The sequence below is a fragment of the Callospermophilus lateralis genome, chromosome 3 (assembly GCF_048772815.1).
Source record: "Callospermophilus lateralis isolate mCalLat2 chromosome 3, mCalLat2.hap1, whole genome shotgun sequence".
In the NCBI taxonomy this organism is placed as follows: Eukaryota; Metazoa; Chordata; class Mammalia; order Rodentia; family Sciuridae; genus Callospermophilus; species Callospermophilus lateralis.
The window spans coordinates 105,054,027-105,072,416 of record NC_135307.1 but is presented as its reverse complement, the minus strand read 5'-3'; the positions used below and the strand labels follow the sequence as shown (position 1 = coordinate 105,072,416).

At 39.2% G+C, this 18,390-nt stretch overlaps 1 protein-coding gene across 1 annotated transcript in view; it reads left to right on the top strand.

The window, feature by feature from the left end:
- Positions 1-1,265: 1,265 nt before the first annotated feature.
- Positions 1,266-18,390, top strand: part of Rora (RAR related orphan receptor A) — a 174,588-nt gene continuing 157,463 nt past the window's right edge. Inside the window, exon 1 of the mRNA XM_076850878.2 lies at positions 1,266-1,291. The gene's annotated coding sequence lies outside the window, so the exon portion shown is untranslated. The remainder of the gene's footprint in view (positions 1,292-18,390) is intronic.

Below are 18,390 nucleotides of genomic sequence, written 5' to 3'. Positions count from 1 at the left end.
GTTCCCATCTGAGAGAGCCTCCAAAGATCTTTGCAGAAGGTTCTAACTTCACTTTGCAAAGCCAACTCAAACATGATGAAAAACAATATAGTTTTCCTCAATAAAAAGGAAAAAAATTTTTTTTTGAGTTGGGCGATGTAATTTCAGCTTCCCTAAATAAGGCCTTTGGAAAATTGTGGGGGGAGCAAGTGTGTGATTTTGGTCTTGGCACACAACTTTGGAACTAACTTTTTTTTCTTAATGTCTACCATGGATTTTTCATAACAGATTTCTTCCCTGTACGACATGTTCCATAGTTAAGTAATAGGTCTGATGTGGATGCCAAATTTTTCAACAACTTTTACTTTCCAAAGGAGGGTTAAATAGTTCTCCTAATAACTTGAAAGAAAAAAAAATTCAAGGTTTACCACAGTTCTTAGTCACAGGCTAAATGTTTTCAACAGTTTTATTACTTTGAGCCTATTTAGTCTTGAGAATATCTCCCAAGAAGAATGAAGCATAAGATGAGTTCAAGATGTAGTATTTCTGAACTGGAAATAGGATTGTTTGTATTGAAACATGCATCCTTGCTATCTCTATCAGCTCTTACGTGCCAACTATTGCTTAGTTCCACTCTCTGCCTGCCATCTGTCAATCATCTTGGAAACATCAAAGGTGCTGACTCATGAATCCTTCATATTTCCATGCAATTATGTCCCATACATTTTGCTGCCATTTGCAGAGAGGAAGCAGTCATTCTCCAGGTGACCTTAATGAGTATGGACACAGAGGTACATTTTGTGGAAGAATTTTTTCCTCACCATTAAAAGCTATGCTTCGTGTGAGCAAGAAGAGTCATTTTCATTAAAAAGTAAACACAGAATCAATGGCCATACCAAATTAATGGCTCCATTGCTCAGTTTGCCTCTTGTCTGAGTAGGTTGGTGTTGCTCTCTTGCATCTTAAATGTCTCCCTTAAATCTCTGCCTCTAAATGTGATCATCTTCCCGATTTATAAGAAAGAAACAAGAACTTTCTCTCATCCTGTTTCACCCTGTTCCATGACTGTCCATCTTATTTCTTAAAGAAACTCTTAGGCCAAGGGGTAATGCTCACAGTCTCTTGTCATTTTCAGTTGCATGACTTTGGGTAGGTCTGGTGACGGTGCTATGCATTGCCATCTGACCAAGATGGTGTTCTGGGCATACACTGGAATGATGTACAATCAACAGAGCTCAGAGAGGACACTTTCTTACCTTTGTCATTGTTTCTTCTCTTCCAGGTATCTCAGTAACAAAGAAGACACATACATGTAAGTAATGCATTTACTTTTTTTGTCCAAAGTTTTCTGAAGAGTTGGAATTCGCATATGTCTGGCTGCTGTGACCCTTCGAGTATAAACTAATGTTCCAGCTGTGATCCATGCTCAACAGAGGTCATATTTTCAACCTGTAGTGGTCGGAAGTGGCACATCTCCACCTGTTTGTACTGAGTGTGTGTTGAAGAGAGAGGCTAGACATATTCTGCTGAATTCTAGTGTTTTGAGCCATGAATCGTTAGAAAATTCATGAAATCTAGCCAGGAGGATCAGTTACTTATTGAACACCCTTACTCTGGATCCTTCTTCGAAGAGTTGGTATGTTTCTAGGAAACATCACCTTGATTTCTTTTAAACTTTGGTCTCCTTTTCCTCTCCACTAGTTCCCAAATTAGGCTGTTTTGTTCTTATGTCTGTGGAGCAGAGATATTGACTGGAAATATAGGTGCTGTGGCTCGACCATGGGCATGGTCCACGAGGGCCCTGGTAAATGGCATCGGTAGTTTGATGTGGAAATGTGTGCTGGATTTATGCTCTGTATTCATCCCACTTCTCAGGTTCAACTGCTTTCATCAGTTGCCTTCATTCAAACCACACCCTAAGTTTACAAACTCACGTCAATGTAAGGTGTTGTGATTTGCAATCTGAGCAATAATGTTTGTGCCTTGAACCTCAGGATGAAATAATATGTCATTGATACAGGCAGTCAACTTTCACTGCACTTGGCCAGCATAACATTCAGGCTTTGAATTAATGGTGTCATTAGAATTTGATGACTATTTTAGACCACCGATATGTGCTACCGATGAGATGTGTTTGGGCATCTTTCTAAGGCAAGCAGAGGAGCTATTTTGGCACAATATAGGAATGACAAGGATATATCCCCAAATTTTTCTTAATTACACTTTTTAATTTCTTTTTTATTTCATGTGAATTATTTTGGGGAAAAAAAATCTGTGTAACATCAAAGTAGTTCAGCTTGTGCCTCAGTTGATTCTTGAAAGCTGCTCTTGGGTTTGTCTGTCTGTCTATCTGTATTTGTAGAGAACAAAAAAGCAAAAACCAAAAAGAAAAAGGAAAAAAAAAAAAAGCATCAAATTCAATGAGAAGTTGCCTGCCCTCTAGGTCCCAGTCGTGCAGCCCCCATGTGGCTCTCTCATGGCCTCCCACAGAATGCTTGTTTGAGGATCAATGAAAGGCCCCGCCCATAGTAGACACATGATCAGGAGGCACCTCCATCTCTCAAAGCACAGTTTCAGTTGGCTGTCCCTCCATCAGGATAGTCCGTGACCCTTAGCTTTTTGGGGGTTGTTTTGTCGTTGTTCTTGTTGTTCTTGCTGTTGTCGGTGCATAATTGAGCTCATGATGACTGAGAGATTGACAGCGCAGGAGACTGAAGTCCTCTGTATATCCGCAGGGCAGGCATGGTACAGAGCGCTTCCTTGCACAGCCTTGCCCATGAGCTCGTCCCTGGCCTGGAGGGACCCACTCTAGAGGTGGTAAGTAATTCAGTCTTTCTGCTAGCTCAGTCCTGGGCCTCTCCCAAATAGGGGCTGCTGATTGTGCCTACTGTTTATGGTGGTTTGGGGTATGGACTCCTGGCCACCTAGCAATCAATATCCAGAAAATTACTAACTATTTGCAATATCATTTGACTCTTTGAGAAGTGGACAAAACCACTAGTTTGTCTCCATTGGACATGAAGCATATATTGTAACTCACAAGATAAGATGAGTCAAAGACCATAGGTATTAGCTAATATACAGACAGTCCATCTATAAAGACATTCAAGCAATTGTCTTCCTGAAAAAAATGTCATTGGTCTGCTGGAGAAATAATAACCTGTGGTTAAATAGGACTCGTGGAAGGATTTAGGTGACACCATGAAAGTGGCAGCCAGTGAGGAAAAATTGATATTCCAAAAACAGGCAATGTAACCCGGTGGGCCTTTCAGCAAAGGCTTAAAGAACTTCATCAGCTATACCTGCTTTAATACAAAATCAAGATATAGTCAGAGTGGGTGTATTTTGTTTTTATAACTTGGAAAATCAGCGGGAAAATGTTTGGATATTAAACAAAAAGTTAATCGAGAAGGACTTAAAGTTCCTTTATGTGGTTGAGAGAGAGAGAGATTTAGCTCAGAAATCTTTTTGTTTAAATATATTTACTTTCATGATTTGGGGGAGAAGGCCCAGAATAAAACCACCCAATGTCAAGTTGGAAAGGAGAGCACTGAATAGACGTTGACCCAGTCCTTTGCATGTGTCAAGGAGAAACTGAATTGTCCAAGTCACAGCACTGTGCAAGTCCCCCATGCCTCTGAAATGTGGAGATTGTTTTTGTCACCCAACTCAGCAGACAGCCCATCATATTTCTGATCTTAACATCTCTACAGGGCCCCAACCTTATGGGGGGGGGGAAGAAAACCAATCAGTCCTTTCTCTAATAACAGTTACTCAAATGACCTCTTCTTTAGCATCTGTCGGATTTTTCTTGAAAACTGAACTGTCCTAACTTGCCTATAAGATTTTTTTTAAAGATATGAAATTCCAGCCCCTCTTAAATCATCTTGACATCTGTTCTTCAAGAAGTTTCACTATCACTGAAGTGTATGAATTCATTTTTTACTGTCTCAGAATTTCCATTTTTAGCCAAGGTTCTGGAAACCTTGGTCAAGATTCGACTACATAATCATCGACAGCTGAAGTCTCCCCACATTAGCGATTTCAATTTGAGTTTCCTAAGTGCCCTCACAGAGAGATTGTTCAACTTACAAATTAATGTGTACAGTTGCAGAATCTATTATCAGACCAGCGTGTCAGCTCACAGGTCCCCCAGTCAGAGGTGCAAGAACTACAAAATGAACCTGAATAGTTGTGACACTTTGTAATATTTTAGGCCACTCTGCTATCTGGATATACAGATATTGCTTATTTTTTAAAAAAAGAAAGAAAAAGACTTTGGATGAGTTTAGCCTTAAATTCCCATGAGAGGACATTTGATTGTTCACTTCAGAAGAATTCATGACCATAGTCCTGGGAGAACTCAGGTTCACCTGAGTTCCTGAGCAGGCTGCCTTAAGTGTCTGAACTCCAGTTGGCTGGTTGGAGAAGACAAGGCTCTGGGGCTTTTGGTGCAAGGTCATCATGACAAAATTGGTCAAGGAATTTTTACATTTGTGATGTTTTTCAATTGTTGATAGGAAACGTTGCTATTGGTTTTTGGTGTGCGAACATGAAAGAGAGTTTGTACTTGTGGGATAGGGACATATTAGATCAATTTTACACTGTGGCGTGGAATTTCAATTTAATTTTCATGGCGATTATATAGCACATGGATTTGGTTGGACACTTGTAAGATTGCTTTTGCTTTGGTGTTTCACAAGTTTGTTCTGGTCTCTTTCCTGATGAAATAGTACCATGTGGATAAATATCTTTTTTTTTTTTGGAATCAACTGCTGTTTTGGTTTGCATTATTTGCCAAGGACAACTAGCCATTCACTCCTGACTCCTTAATCTAATTCTACTTGGATAGTTTCATATTTACTAAAATGTTTCAAGAGGACAAATATGAGGATGAAAAAAATAACAACAGAACATCCTAACTACTTCCTGCTTCTGGGAAATTCAGTATTATAGTCATAACCTTAAGGAATATGTAAGACAGCCATCACAAAGCAGGACAGAGGGTGCCTGGGAGGCCTTCAGATTATCCCAGGGACATCTGACTATTGCCTATTCCTTCTGTTCTGAGCCTTGTTTATATTCCTTATTATTATTACTCTGATCCAAACCTGCACTGCCTCTTTCATTCATACTCAAAGATGTTCAAATGATTTTTTAAAAAAAAGTGTGGGTTACTCAGTGGTAAGCAATCAAGGAAATGTGTTAATTTGTCAATATTTCTCCCCAAAATACAAATATATGCTTCTGAACCTTTAAAACAACCTTAATTTTAACATAAATAGCTATTAAAAGGTAACAGTACATTCTCAAAAGTTGTTTGGTTACAGTAGGCTAACACCTCAAATATATAAAATTAAAGCACTATTATTTATAATGGTTTTAGTTCCCAGTAATAAATATATTTTAGCACAAACCTGAATATTTCTTTCAGAGTAATCTTTTGCCTCCATAAAAAACAAGTGTTTATTGCAATCATTTAAAGTGGAATAGGTTAATGTATTCACTTTTCACCCCCAGAGGTTTGGCTTTGAATTTGACTTAGAGAAAATTAGTTTTGAGGCCTCAACCTCCTCTCCTTAGGCATTTGTTGATACCACAAAATGAACCCACCAATTTGTCACAATTGTTGCCATTTACTCAGGAGAACCAGGAACTAGAATAACCTTATTTCATCGTTTTCTTTTCCTTTCCTTGAGGCCATTCTTTTTGAATGTAGACTCTTAGCAACCCCAAGCTTGAGGCTCACCCACATAATTTTCACAGTCCAGGAAAGTGCAGAAACCTTCCTTGGCAAAGCGAACGGAGGTGCTTTGGTGATATAGTTAATAGGTTGCCGTGACAACCCATGTGACTCACGATGTGACTCACAGCAATTACAATTTCAATTGCTGGCACAGTGTTTCCTTAGGACACACGTGAGAAGAAGCCATACTGAGGTCCTTTTAGTAGGCCTTTATCCATATCCTGTCTACCAATTGACAAGTAGTCAGGAAAAGAGACCATCTAGTGCTCATGAAATGTCAGGAAGACTCATTGCTAGGCTTACTAAGGCTACTGGCCATCCCAGATGGCAAGCTTGCTGACAGTGGGGTATAACCAAAACAGAGGTGATGGATCTTACAAGAGCTCCTTAAAGGACAGTCATTTGTTGAGGATCTGTTATGTGTTGGCAGATGCTTTACCCTTGGAATTTACAAACTAATTGAGGGAAGGGACTGGAGGTGGGAGAGACAGGAAGGGTAGGGACACATTATCACAGAAAACAACTGAAAGCACCAATGCCAGGTATATCAGCTCCAGAAGATTCAGCTGATCACTGGAATGCACGCTAAGATGCGAGTGTGAGAAAGGAGAAAAGAATTAGGGAGAAAATCCAGGATTCCAATGCTGTGATCCAAGCAACAGTAGCAGTGATAGCCCTATGTCCTAAAAAAATCATCCCTGCTGCTCATTTCCACTCATGCCCACCCAGATTGACGCTTGTTTTAGTCCCTTCAAGATCAACTCGTCTGAGGAAGTAAAAGCCCCTTTGGAGCACCTGGAACTGATTGCCTTTAGAGTCAGCCTGTGCACTAGAGCCAAGCTCTCCTAAGCTTAACAGGAGTTCTCTGTCTCAACAGATTAAAGGTAAATGGACTGCACTAAAATGGCCCTGCCAGTTCTTCCAAGGTAGAAGATTTTCATTCTTAAAACATAGTTCATGGTGGGGATCTGTAAATTCCATTGAAAAGCTGAATATTTAGCCCAGTGTTTCCATCAGAGCATCCAGCCGATTCAAGTTTGCTTGGTTAATGGACTCCACATTCATGAATTGAGTCTGGACCCAAAGTATTTGTGTTCCTGTTTTATTACATAGGCTCAAGGGGGTGTGTTGAGATGGGATTGATTCTTTAAAATCCATGGTGACTACTAGGGAGGAAACAAAAATATCTAGTCTAGCAGATGCTGGTGTGTAGATTTTATGACATATTTAATAAACACTTAAACATTGTGGGGTTGGATTTCAAAGAAGGACTAGATGTCTATTACAGAAGTTTGCATTACTTCTATTCAATAATGAAAATTCTAATGCAGAATTACCTGTGGTTGTAGCAGCAGCAGAAACTGCCACCTGCTAAGCAATTCTAATATTCCAGGCATATGTTTAGTGCTTTACATCATTATTTCATTTATTCTTCTCATAAGTTCCATGAGCTTTTTACTACTTGCATCATGTTTTAGATAAGAAAACTTATCTGAGGAATGAGTAACTTAGCTCAAAGAAGCCAAAAAACTCATCAACTCACCCAGCTGGTCATGGGGTAGAGCCCAGGTGCAAAACAGAATAGATTGCCCCTTCGTGTGTACATAAGAGCCACTCTGTTATCTCCAGTATTAGCTAACATTAGCTAACACTTTGGGACACTTAATATTAGGCACTTTTCTAAAGCACTCTGTAAGTGTCCATCTATTTATTCTTTACCACACTGTGTGAAGTAGATATTACTACTGCCCCTCTAGAGGAGGAAACTGAGGTCCAGGTCCTACAACTAGCTAGCATGTCATAAAGCCAGAGCTGAATTGCTTCTAAAAAGAAGAACTTAATACGTTTTTTTTTAATTTTTCATTTTTAAATTTTTTTAGTTGTTGATGGACCTTTATTTTATTCATTTATTTATATGCAGTATTGAGAATTGAACCCAGTGCCCCACACATGTGAAGCAAGCACTCTATCGCTGAGCCACAACCCCAGCCCCTCCACTCCCGAACTTTATTCTTTATAGTGGATCTTCCCCTCTGAAGGACCGAAAAACACTGCAACATAATCATCCCTACCATTGATTGAAGTTTTCTTTTACCTTACAACTATTTTACCTGTATGGGCTTCTAAGTGTGAAGAACCAACTGATTATAAAAAATGAGAATGTTATTCCCACTACATGAGAAAGATTCATCTAGCCAAGCTGGCATACGAGAAATTACACAGCCTTCCTTCTTTAAAATGATCATTACTTATATTCTTAACACTCTAAACCATCAGAGAATTGACATCTACTTAATGTCACTATTCCTACAAAACAACTAATTCCACAATGAAAACAACTGTTCCAAGAAGTTACTCAGGCTTCTACAAGAATTGTCTTCCCCTTACTAGTAGTAGTGTGTATTTCTATGGCATGAACTTATCTCCCATTGAAACAAATCCTTTAATTATCATCAGTGACATTTACAATAAATTTATGTGGTATTCTTTTGTCAGAATAACTTGATAATTCCTGTGACTTTCAGTGCCATGTAGATAGTATGACTCAGGACACTACAGTCTCCTTGAAACCAAACCTAAATTAAACAAAGCGCTTAAAGCTAGAAAAATGGCTAGGGACCTGGAATATATCTATATCAGAGAGATATATAAGAAGCAAACAACTAGGTTTTGAGAATGCTAAACCCACCTGAATTTAGGATTGAATTTAGAGTGGGTCTAGATCTACATGCAAAGGAACAAACTGTAGGACAGGCAGAAATACAGGTGTATTTGAAATGTGAACAAAGCTGTCACTCGATATTAACTTCATAAATTACACGATTTTTTCCATGAACATTTTATATATTAAGTTATATATTAAGTTAAGCAGCCCTAAAGTTAGTGTGTTTATGGCCATGTGGCCCTTTTGATTATAATTAATGTCCATACCTAACATATTAGAGTGACAAAGATTTTCATCTCCAAGCTCTGCAGTGTACCTTTTGCCTTTGACTGCCCAAGACTCCTCCCAGTGGAGTGTACTCCATCCACTCAGCTTCCACCTCTGGACAAACTTGTATTCCCATGTAGGAGTGATAGCTCTTTCCCTATTTTACTGTGTTGATCACCTGAGCATCAACTCAAGCTCCAAACATAAACAGCCAAGCACAATGATTAAAAAGCAAACTGAGAGCAGAATATAATGGAATGGGCTAGATTTGGGATTGGATTCAGTGATAGGGAAGTAATCCATAGATATTTTATTTCTTAAATGGCCTCCTATTGGATAAACCCTTCTATATTCCTCTTCACCCAACTCTCTTTCTTTTTAAGTATTTTATTTTAAATGTTTGTTTTGGAGAAGAAAAGATTATATGATGGATAATCTAGAAATCTATAATACTGGGCTTTAAGGCAAGAATGCTGGAAAGCAGATTGCCACCAATCCCTAGGCGAGGATAGGGCTGGGAGCCAGGCAGATCTATTAGCTTAATACTTCTTAGCTCATAATTATGCCTAGAACTGCATGAGACACAGTGTAGTGTAGAAATTTTAACTCAGGGCGGATACATAGCTCAATGGTAGAGCACTTGCCCAGCATGCATGAGGCCCTGGATTCAGTCCCCAGTATCACAACGAATAAAAAAAAGAAACAATGAAAGTTTGACTTATTTGTCCTTACTCTCTAATAATTGAGTCTGAAGGAGAAAGAACTGCCTATTTGAGGAACTTTTAGTCATAAAAGACTTGCAGGTTGAGGTTCCAGTTGCATTATGCTTCAATGTCACATGTGCTGGCAACATGGTGGTGACCTGAGCTTGGTCTGGAAGGGTCTTGAGGATGAGATCTGATCAGTAGGTCAAGGGAAGGCTCCAAGGATGGTGGTGTGGACCTGACTGGAGTAGTGTGTTAAAAGGGAAAAGAGAGGGCATCGGGCAGAGATGGGGTGACCAATGGGGAGCCACAGAATGTGTGTGAAAAATGCAGTGACAATGTTTTCACTGCCATTGTCTCTCAGCATTATATGAATCAGATGTTCCCTGCCTCAGTGCCTTCTCTGAACCCAGATAAAATCCTTATCCTTAGATAGACGTTCTTTTCTGGCTGTTCCTGTGATCGACTGTGTAGAAAGAATGCTTACTGAGCAGGAAAGATCTAGCCCAAAAAGGGAAGGCTATTCTGACAGTGAAGAAAAAGTGTTTCCCTTTTTCTCTGTCTTCCTAGTTTTAAAGTCTAATTGTAAGACCAGTTCTTGCCATTCCATTAGAATCAGAGGCAGGGAATGAGCAGGGAAACTTGAAAAATACATATGCACTTTGAATTTTGTGGCTAATGGTTCTCCTTGCTTGCTTTCATTCTGCTGCTAATTGGCTGGAGGCTACTGGGTTGCTCTGAGACCCTGTGTCTCTCCAATCCTCTTAACTCAACTACAAATAGCTTCATAAAAATTTGAACCCCAAATTCTGAATCTTGCTCACCCCTTAGGCAGGTAAAATAAACTGCACAGATTATTATTTTTTCACCACAAAGAATTATTTCCCTCCTACTCCTGGACAATACGTTAAGAAGACAACTGCACCCCCTTTTCTCACAGTTGGTATTTCTCAGTTTCCAGAGAATGGGTTTCTATTGTTTCTCTTAAAGAACACGGAGGTCCAGATGAGGCATTTCGTCAGCTGCACATTCTTAAAAGTCTCCAGAATAATGAAGCATATTGAGTTAATTTATCTGTCTCTCTTGCACTGTGTCATTTTGTGTCGACAAAACTGAAAATTCGCTTTTCCTCACCAAGTTGGGGTGTCGGGATAATTGATTGTTACCAGTCTGTGCTGTTGGTAGACAGGATAACACCAGTGCCTCTAGAGAACAGGTGAAAACTAAACTCTGTCCCCCGAGGCCAATGAAATAGCTGTTTGGTCCCTTGTGTGAAACTTCCTAATAACTTAACTGGGCAGCCTCTGGGTCCCTGGAGGGTTTCTCCACAAGAGTATTCCCTCTCTTTGTTAAGATTGCTTATTAAAAATGATTTTATAATGAAGTTGCCTCAAATAGCAGCTCTTTTCCTGGTTGTCCTTGAAGCTGTGGTGAAGAATCTTAGAGACAACTGTCTAGGGTTTTCCTCCTTGTTAAAAACTTCTCTCCTACCACTGTTACTCTTGATTTTTAAGGAGACAAAGTCTAACTGACACAAGTCCCTCTCCGGTTGATTATGTCGCTTAAAACACCATGCAAGGCGTCATTGGTAGTTTAGCTTGTCATTTGGGCTCAGGAATCGAATTGATCTCCTTGGATTGAGGACATTTAAGTCTGCAGTGGAAACCAGACTGGCGGGCTTCCCCGGGAGAGCGCAGTGGCCAAGGAGCGCTGCTGCTAACTCAGCCTCGTCGGACTCCATCAAAACACTGATTTCCAATGATGTCTTCTCTTTGGTACTAGATTTCCCCAATCTGTAAGCTATGCACTTTCCTGGGATTGCCACAAAAAAAAGAATCAAAGAATTTTAAAAGGGGGGAGGGATCACCCTCCCTCTTTGATATCCATGCACTATATTAATCCAGAGACTTCTTAATCCATGTAGACAATGAGGAGGAAATTCAGGTTTCCGTTGTCCATATCACCACTTTGGCCTTTTGGCTTGAAGGGGCTTACATATGTTGATATATTTAACATGAAGGATGATAAAGCAGATGCCGGTAAGGGTCACCATCAGAAATATCTGCCTGTGACTTACCTTCCTGGTAGCCAGGCAATCTCAAGCAACACAGGAACAACAAGACATATAAAGTTGTTAGCGACAAATTCAGTTTGAGGTGTTTTTCTTACTTTAAGACTTGTTAGGTGGTGAATCTGCAGAGTACTCCAGTTGTGGGTTGGCACTCCTTTTGCTTTGCAGTGTGAATATAGTAAGACAGCAGCAGTTAGGGTCACCATTGTGAATCTTCCAGTGGGAAGATCAGAGTCTTGGTGGGTTATACCGAATACGTGCCTGGAGTAACTAACTATATGATAGATAAGTCAGTCTGCTTCATTAGAGTATCCATTTGACTACCTGTGTGTATCCCATAACATCTTATAAACCTCAACTATATAGAGTAAAATATATTTTAAGAAGAAAAAAAAATCCCTTGGCTAAATTCTATTCTCTGAAACCAGGTGTATTAGAAAATACCACCCTTACATTTAGCAATTCCTACCACCCTCTCCCCCAGTTTAAAAAAAAAAAAAGTGGGGGAGGGAGTAGACTATGGCCTCCCACTGTCAGGAGGATCTTCTTATTCCACTCCTTTAGAACCTGCTAGGGCTTTCTTTTGCTTAACCTTTTTAGGATGGCACTCAAGTTCTTCTCAACCTGACCCTAATCTTTCTGCTGCTCTTTTCATGACTTTTACCAAGCAGGGAGTTGTTGCCATCTTCGGCAATCAGTTCTTGGGAGATTCCATGCATGGGCATACTGCCCTTATATCTCTTGGGTCTTGTTTGTCCCAGGATGTCCTTCGCCACCTTCTACACCTGTAGAAGTCTTTCTGCTCCACCATAAGCCAATACAAACAGCTCTGCCATGCAAAGCCCTTTCCAACCTTACCTTGATTATCGCTGCAGCTCCTCTACCCCCAAAGTATTGTAAAATAATGGTTTATGTACTTTGTCCCACTAGATATATCTCTTATCTTTGAGGAAACTAAGCAGGATGGTTGATATCTACTATGTGCTCAATTAACATCTATAGATTTTAAGTGTCAGACACTATTTTAATTTTAAGACCAGACACCATTCCTACACATTTGAGCTGGTGGGGGGTGGGGGCGAGGAATATTAATCTTTTAACGGTTAACAGCCATTCAAAATTATACGGAGATTTATTATTCAATATTATATTATGAGATTTATATAAACCAACAGTACAACTCAAAGGGCTTCTTCATGCATAACAATTTATCGTATGTTTTTAAGTTTCAGTTTTAGGGCTCATTGTTTTAAAGTTCCCTACAGCAGTTTAAATCAGAGTCAGAATCTCATCTAGAATTTGAAAAAATACTTGAAAATCTTGCTAAAAATAAAGCATGTGTCATTTTCTGGAGTGACCGCTCACACACCATTTGGTTTCATTATCAATTCGAGGTTTCTGTAAAACAGATGATCAAATCTATAGAGTAAAAAAGGTAAAGGAACATCTTAAGTTACCGTTGTCACCTATGTCAATCCAAAATAGAAAACTACCTATTAGAGAAGAGAATTGGCCGGTTCCAAGAACAGAGGCTATAGTATCCAGGGAGATATCCTATATTTTTCCAGTCTATAGAGGGAAAAGCAATCCTAAAATGTTAAACAGTTTCTAAAGTAGATTTTCTGATCATCACAGGTGACTTGCTGAGTTTTAAGGTAAATCCTACAAAGAAATGAATGACATTTGTTTGCTTCAAGGTCAGAACATGTGACACTCCTCTGTTTTGTCTGGTCTGGCATGTACAAGTTTCCCTACTTTTCCAGGGCCCCGTGATTTCGACGCTATTGCACTTTTCCTTGGACTTCTTTTAAAAATGCCCTTTAAGCCTCTAGAACAGCTTCCTCCCTACTTTTGTTTGTAACTTTTTCTTGAGTCAAAACAGGAGGAGCAGAAGTATCCCCTGCAGTATCAATTCCTTGAGTAGAAACCTTGCTTATAAATGAGAGGATGAGATGTGACCCAATAAAAGAATCTATTTTAATTCTAATTTATTTCCTGGTGGCCTTTTATGCCTCCTTAGGCGATGACCTAACCAATTCTGTCTTAACACTGATTTTTTTTTTTCTTCCAAGGTCAAAAAGCACTTTGAAATGATTGTACGAGGAGAGTAAATGTTTCTGTGCCTGTCATGCAAAGTCCCTCTCTTCACATGAAATTTAAATCCTAGCTTTCTCATTTCTTCGCAGTGATTCTTCCTTGCTTAGGCATCTCTTTAGCAAACTCCTTGAGAGCAGATGGAGATGAGCAGGACAGAGTCGAAGATTTTTGGTCCTTCTGGAGTTGATTTTTTGGCTAGAGAGGCCGTCTCTTAATCGCTCTTTCGCCCCTTTCCCCTCCTTTCTCAGATGAAAGTCGTTATCACAATGAGAGGAACCTTCTTCATTCTGTACTGCTGTGTCACACAGCAAAATATAAACAAAGTAGATACTTTCTTGGAAGGCAGCTCAGCTGAAGGTTTGCAAGGATGGAAAGAAAAGCAATTGTGGGATCAGATAAGTCCATGCCACCATTCCTCCCCACTTTCCTCCCTTCCTCTCCCCCCCCAAAAAGAGTTCCGTCTGATATTTTTCCAATCAAAAACTTTCCCTGGCCTGATTTGTGGAAGTTACCTAATCCTTGTATAATTGGGGTGATTTGAAAGACGGGAAGATGTTCTCATTTTCATTATGGGAGTCACTTGGGGACAGTATCATTTAGAAGAATATGTTTTTATTGCCCTAAATTACTTTACCTGAGATTCTATTGATGTGTTTCTCTTAGGTTAGATTTCTACTGAACAGAATGACCAGTGTGGGTCTCATTCTCACAGGTTCTCATAGGGTTCAAGCTACTCTTAAATGGTTAGTGAGTTTACCCTCATTCTACTCTAGAGTCTCACTTCAAAGGAAAAATTCTGGAGGGTTGAGTGAATATGCCCTGAAACACAGAAGAGCCCACTGCTTGCACTGTGCATCTGCACATGGCCAAAACCTCACATCAAGTTTCTCATATTGTGCCATCAACATCAATTCAGCTCACTTTGTACTGCCAGACTTAGAAACTTCTAGAAGCAACCCTCTTGGCATAAAAACAGTTGCGTCTACCTCACACTGAGTCTATCAGATTCTCATTCTCATCTAAAATGCATCCTTATTCCAACTAGTCACTACACTCAAGTATCTTTGAATAAATGGTTGTTATCTTTGATTGAGTTTCCCAGAGAATAGACACTGAGACTCTGCAATTTGCAAAAAGAAAGTTTGGGGGTGCTCATAGGCACAAAACCTGTATGGTATGGGGGGATCTATACTGGGCATGAGAACTTGAACTGTCAAGCAGTTGTAACCCAGGCCTCTGCAGATGCCAAAAGGGAGATCAGAAGTGGGGATGGCCTTTCACTGATGTTCCAAATTGAGGCAAGAGGACTGGATCTCTTACTCTGCATCAACCAGCCATTGGAGGCCAGCTGCACCCAAGAACAGGCAAAACTTCAGGCAGGGCAGATCCCTTTAGCTAATGGCAAACTCAGGAAACAACTCAGCTGTGAGCCATTGGCAGTCACCACTCTGGGCTCCAGAAGAGAGTGAGGATCTCCATCCTAAAGGATAGGATCTGGTGGCAGCACCACAGCATTCATCTTGGCAGGGAGCATAAATGGACACCAGATTTAACATTTGTGGAAAACATTTTCTTTCTTTAAAATGACACACATTTTATTGCTTAGCTAGGACTTAAATTAATAAAATATATGCTTGGCCTCAGCATTATGGTATACCAGAATTGCAAATGCTGAATAAAAAAAAAAAAAGTTTTTCTGTTGAATAAGGTCCTTCGTTAGGATTCCTGGTCCTGGATATGTGCATTATAAATCATATGTGTGTGCAATTCCATATAATGTTTTATTTTTCCACACATGGACATTCCAGAATGTTAACACATTTTTCTCAATTATAAAAATAAATAACACATTTCCAGTTATTTGGGCTCATGTAAAATGTATTCATATAGAAACAAAGAGAATGCCTGCAAAGATCTACTTATACATATTACATGTTACTTCTCAGATTTTGACAGTCTGCTACAGTCTTATAATTGAGATTGCAGCATCTAAAATATTTTTGCAGGTCCTATTTATGTGAGTAGTTTTCTCCCTTTTTAGTAGTTTGTAAGAATCCACCTTATTTTTTCCCTTTTAGCAACTACTTGTAAATAAAGCCAGAATTAAGGAGATTAGTGGTGGCTGTCAGAGATGGGAACCATTATGAGCTAATGATCCCATCCCCCAACTGTTGTATAGGAAGCTTCTCAATTATTGGTAATAATAAAGCACACAAGTAATTTTAGTTTCATTCCTCACAGTCTTGACATAGCCTCTGATTTAGTGAAATCTGACTTCAATTTTACTTCTAAGAATGGGAGATCCCATTACTAGGAAATTAAACCAAACCATGTTCCTGGAGTGTTGTCTATTGAGGGAAAGAGCTAAGTGTTTTTTCCTTCCATAATACATCTCCCCCACAACACCCCAACATTCTAGAGGCCCAAGTTTGTTTTGCTCATCTTTTCAGATATTCCTGGGATTTTCACAGTTCAAAATACTCCCATTCCCCCAGGAACCAGAAGCCCCAAACACCTTGACAAGGGCTTTCAGTTTCACAGGTGCTGAAGTTTCAGATAAATCTCTGAACCTCTAGGGTTCAGATAGAATCGGGGTTTATCTAAATGGAATTAAATCTTCTGTGGATTTCCAGTGTTTAGTTTCCATGCCTGTACTTTGGAAAAGAGGGAGCCCTTTCAGGTTGATAGTAAAGTTAATTCAGATGATTCTCTCTCTCTCATTCAAAAAGAATTAATAGATTGGAAAAATGCTTTACCTGGTCTAAAAGCGTCAACATTTCTAACAGCTTATATCTGGGAAAATCCCCAGCCCTTCATTTGGAGATCCCTGTGAAAGGAATTCTGAAGCTGCTCTTGGACATCAAGGCAGTTTGATCTATTTTGCCCTGAGTATTACCATAATAATTACAAGGTCCAGGGCAGATAGCTGCTTTTGAAGGGGCAAAACTCAGTGGTTGGACTATCTCCCAGATTTCACTCTTGGGAGAGGAATTCCATGTATTCTATATCGAGTGACCCATCTAAATCTGCCATTTCACAGATTAAGTCTGACCCAACCCATCCGATTGCAGGCATTGTGCAACTGCGCCTCTTCTTTACAACACATTCAAATCGTGCACAATTACAGGCGTTTTTAATATAAAGGTAGCTAATGAGCTGAAATGTAAAATAATTGCTATTTTCAATGGACAAGATGAATCTGATCCTTAATTTTTTCCTGGAAAAAAAAAATAATCCCCCCCCCCTTTTTTTTTTTTGGTGCCAGAATTTCAGTGAATGATTCACATTACTGTCAATTACACGCCCTTATGGATTACAGCCACTAGGCAACTGTCCAGGAAAACACAAGTCTGAAAATGCTTCTGTTTTAAGAAAATTAAATTCATGGTTGCTCCTCCTGTGGGCATGTGTGCAGCAGGCAGGAAGCCTCCACTTTCCTGCCAAGGAAGGGATAAGGCCTTGCCCACTTTATCTGGATTAAGTAGCCACTCTGACATCTTGAGATCTTGATACTAGTGCCAGGTGCAGGCCTCAGTTTTGGTTTCTAAATAGTCTTTATTTATTTATTTTATTTTGTTATGTTGGTGCGTGTTACAAAACACAGACTGGTGTTATAAAACAGGATTTTTAGTCATGAGTCACAGCAGTTGCCTGTGTGTTACCAGAGAGGCCTCGTGGAGCTGAATGGAGAAACTGTTCACCTTCCTCTTCCCAAAAGTCAGTCAAAGACAGTTTAGCACTCTTAGCAATATTTCCAAAGATGCCCTCGTCCCACATTCCACTAAATTTTTCTTTCTTTATTTTTTTTTAAGCACAAGTGGAGCTACCACTAAAAATGCTACATTTGCTCATGGGCTGCTTGACGGTCTAGAAAATCCAGCTTGTATGTAGGTAAAATAAAGGCCATTAGTCAGATGTATTTCCCCCGGAATGTTGTAAAGTTTAACAAAATCTCTTTAGAGTGCTCAGTTAAGGTTGCCTAAATCATTTACGCATTTGGGAAAACTATGAGAACTGCAGGATATTTTTCCGGTTCTGAGCCTTTTACTACATTTATATCTGATTCATAGAATCAGACATTTCAGATAATGAAATATTTAGTAGCAAGGAAGCTTGGCCTTATCTGAAACATTATCTGTGTTCCAGATATTTTGTGTCTAAGTAATGTTAGCATCTGGAAGAAATATTTACAAGACAAAGGATTGTGAATTAAGTGAAATCAGTTTCACCTTGTTTAGATGCTGATTCAAGCCAAAAGCTGAAAGGAAAAAATATATTATAAATGACTAATGAAATTTGAATATGGGCTGATATTTTATTTGATAAGGAGGATTTTTAAAAAATATTGTCAGATATGACAATGGCATAGGAGTTTTTCTTAAGAAAATATCTGTATCAGAAATGAAGACTGCAGAAGTTATGGATGAAATGACAAATTAGCTGAGATTTACTTTAAAATGCTCCAGAAAAAAAGTATGTTAGAGAGGGGCAGGCAATGGGTAAAGCCAGAGTAGCAGGGGCAGGCGTCTGGGGTAGGAACATGGGAATGGATTATACTACTGGGTTTTTGTATAAGCTTGAAATTTTTGAATATACTTTTTTCACCTCCTTGTTGTCTGTGATTTATATGATGATATTTTTTTACATTGGAGGCTTGACCACTTTGAGTAATTAGCATTTATTTTATGAAGAAGAGGTGACAAGGATGAGCATATCAATTTCAGGAAGTAGGCAGTGGTCACTTAAGTTATATACAATCCTTTTATTTCTATATAAATTATGTACTGATTGTTAGTATACAAGTAAAAAAACTACTTTTTATATTAAGGTTGCTTGACCTTCGTTAGCAAAAAGGGAAAAG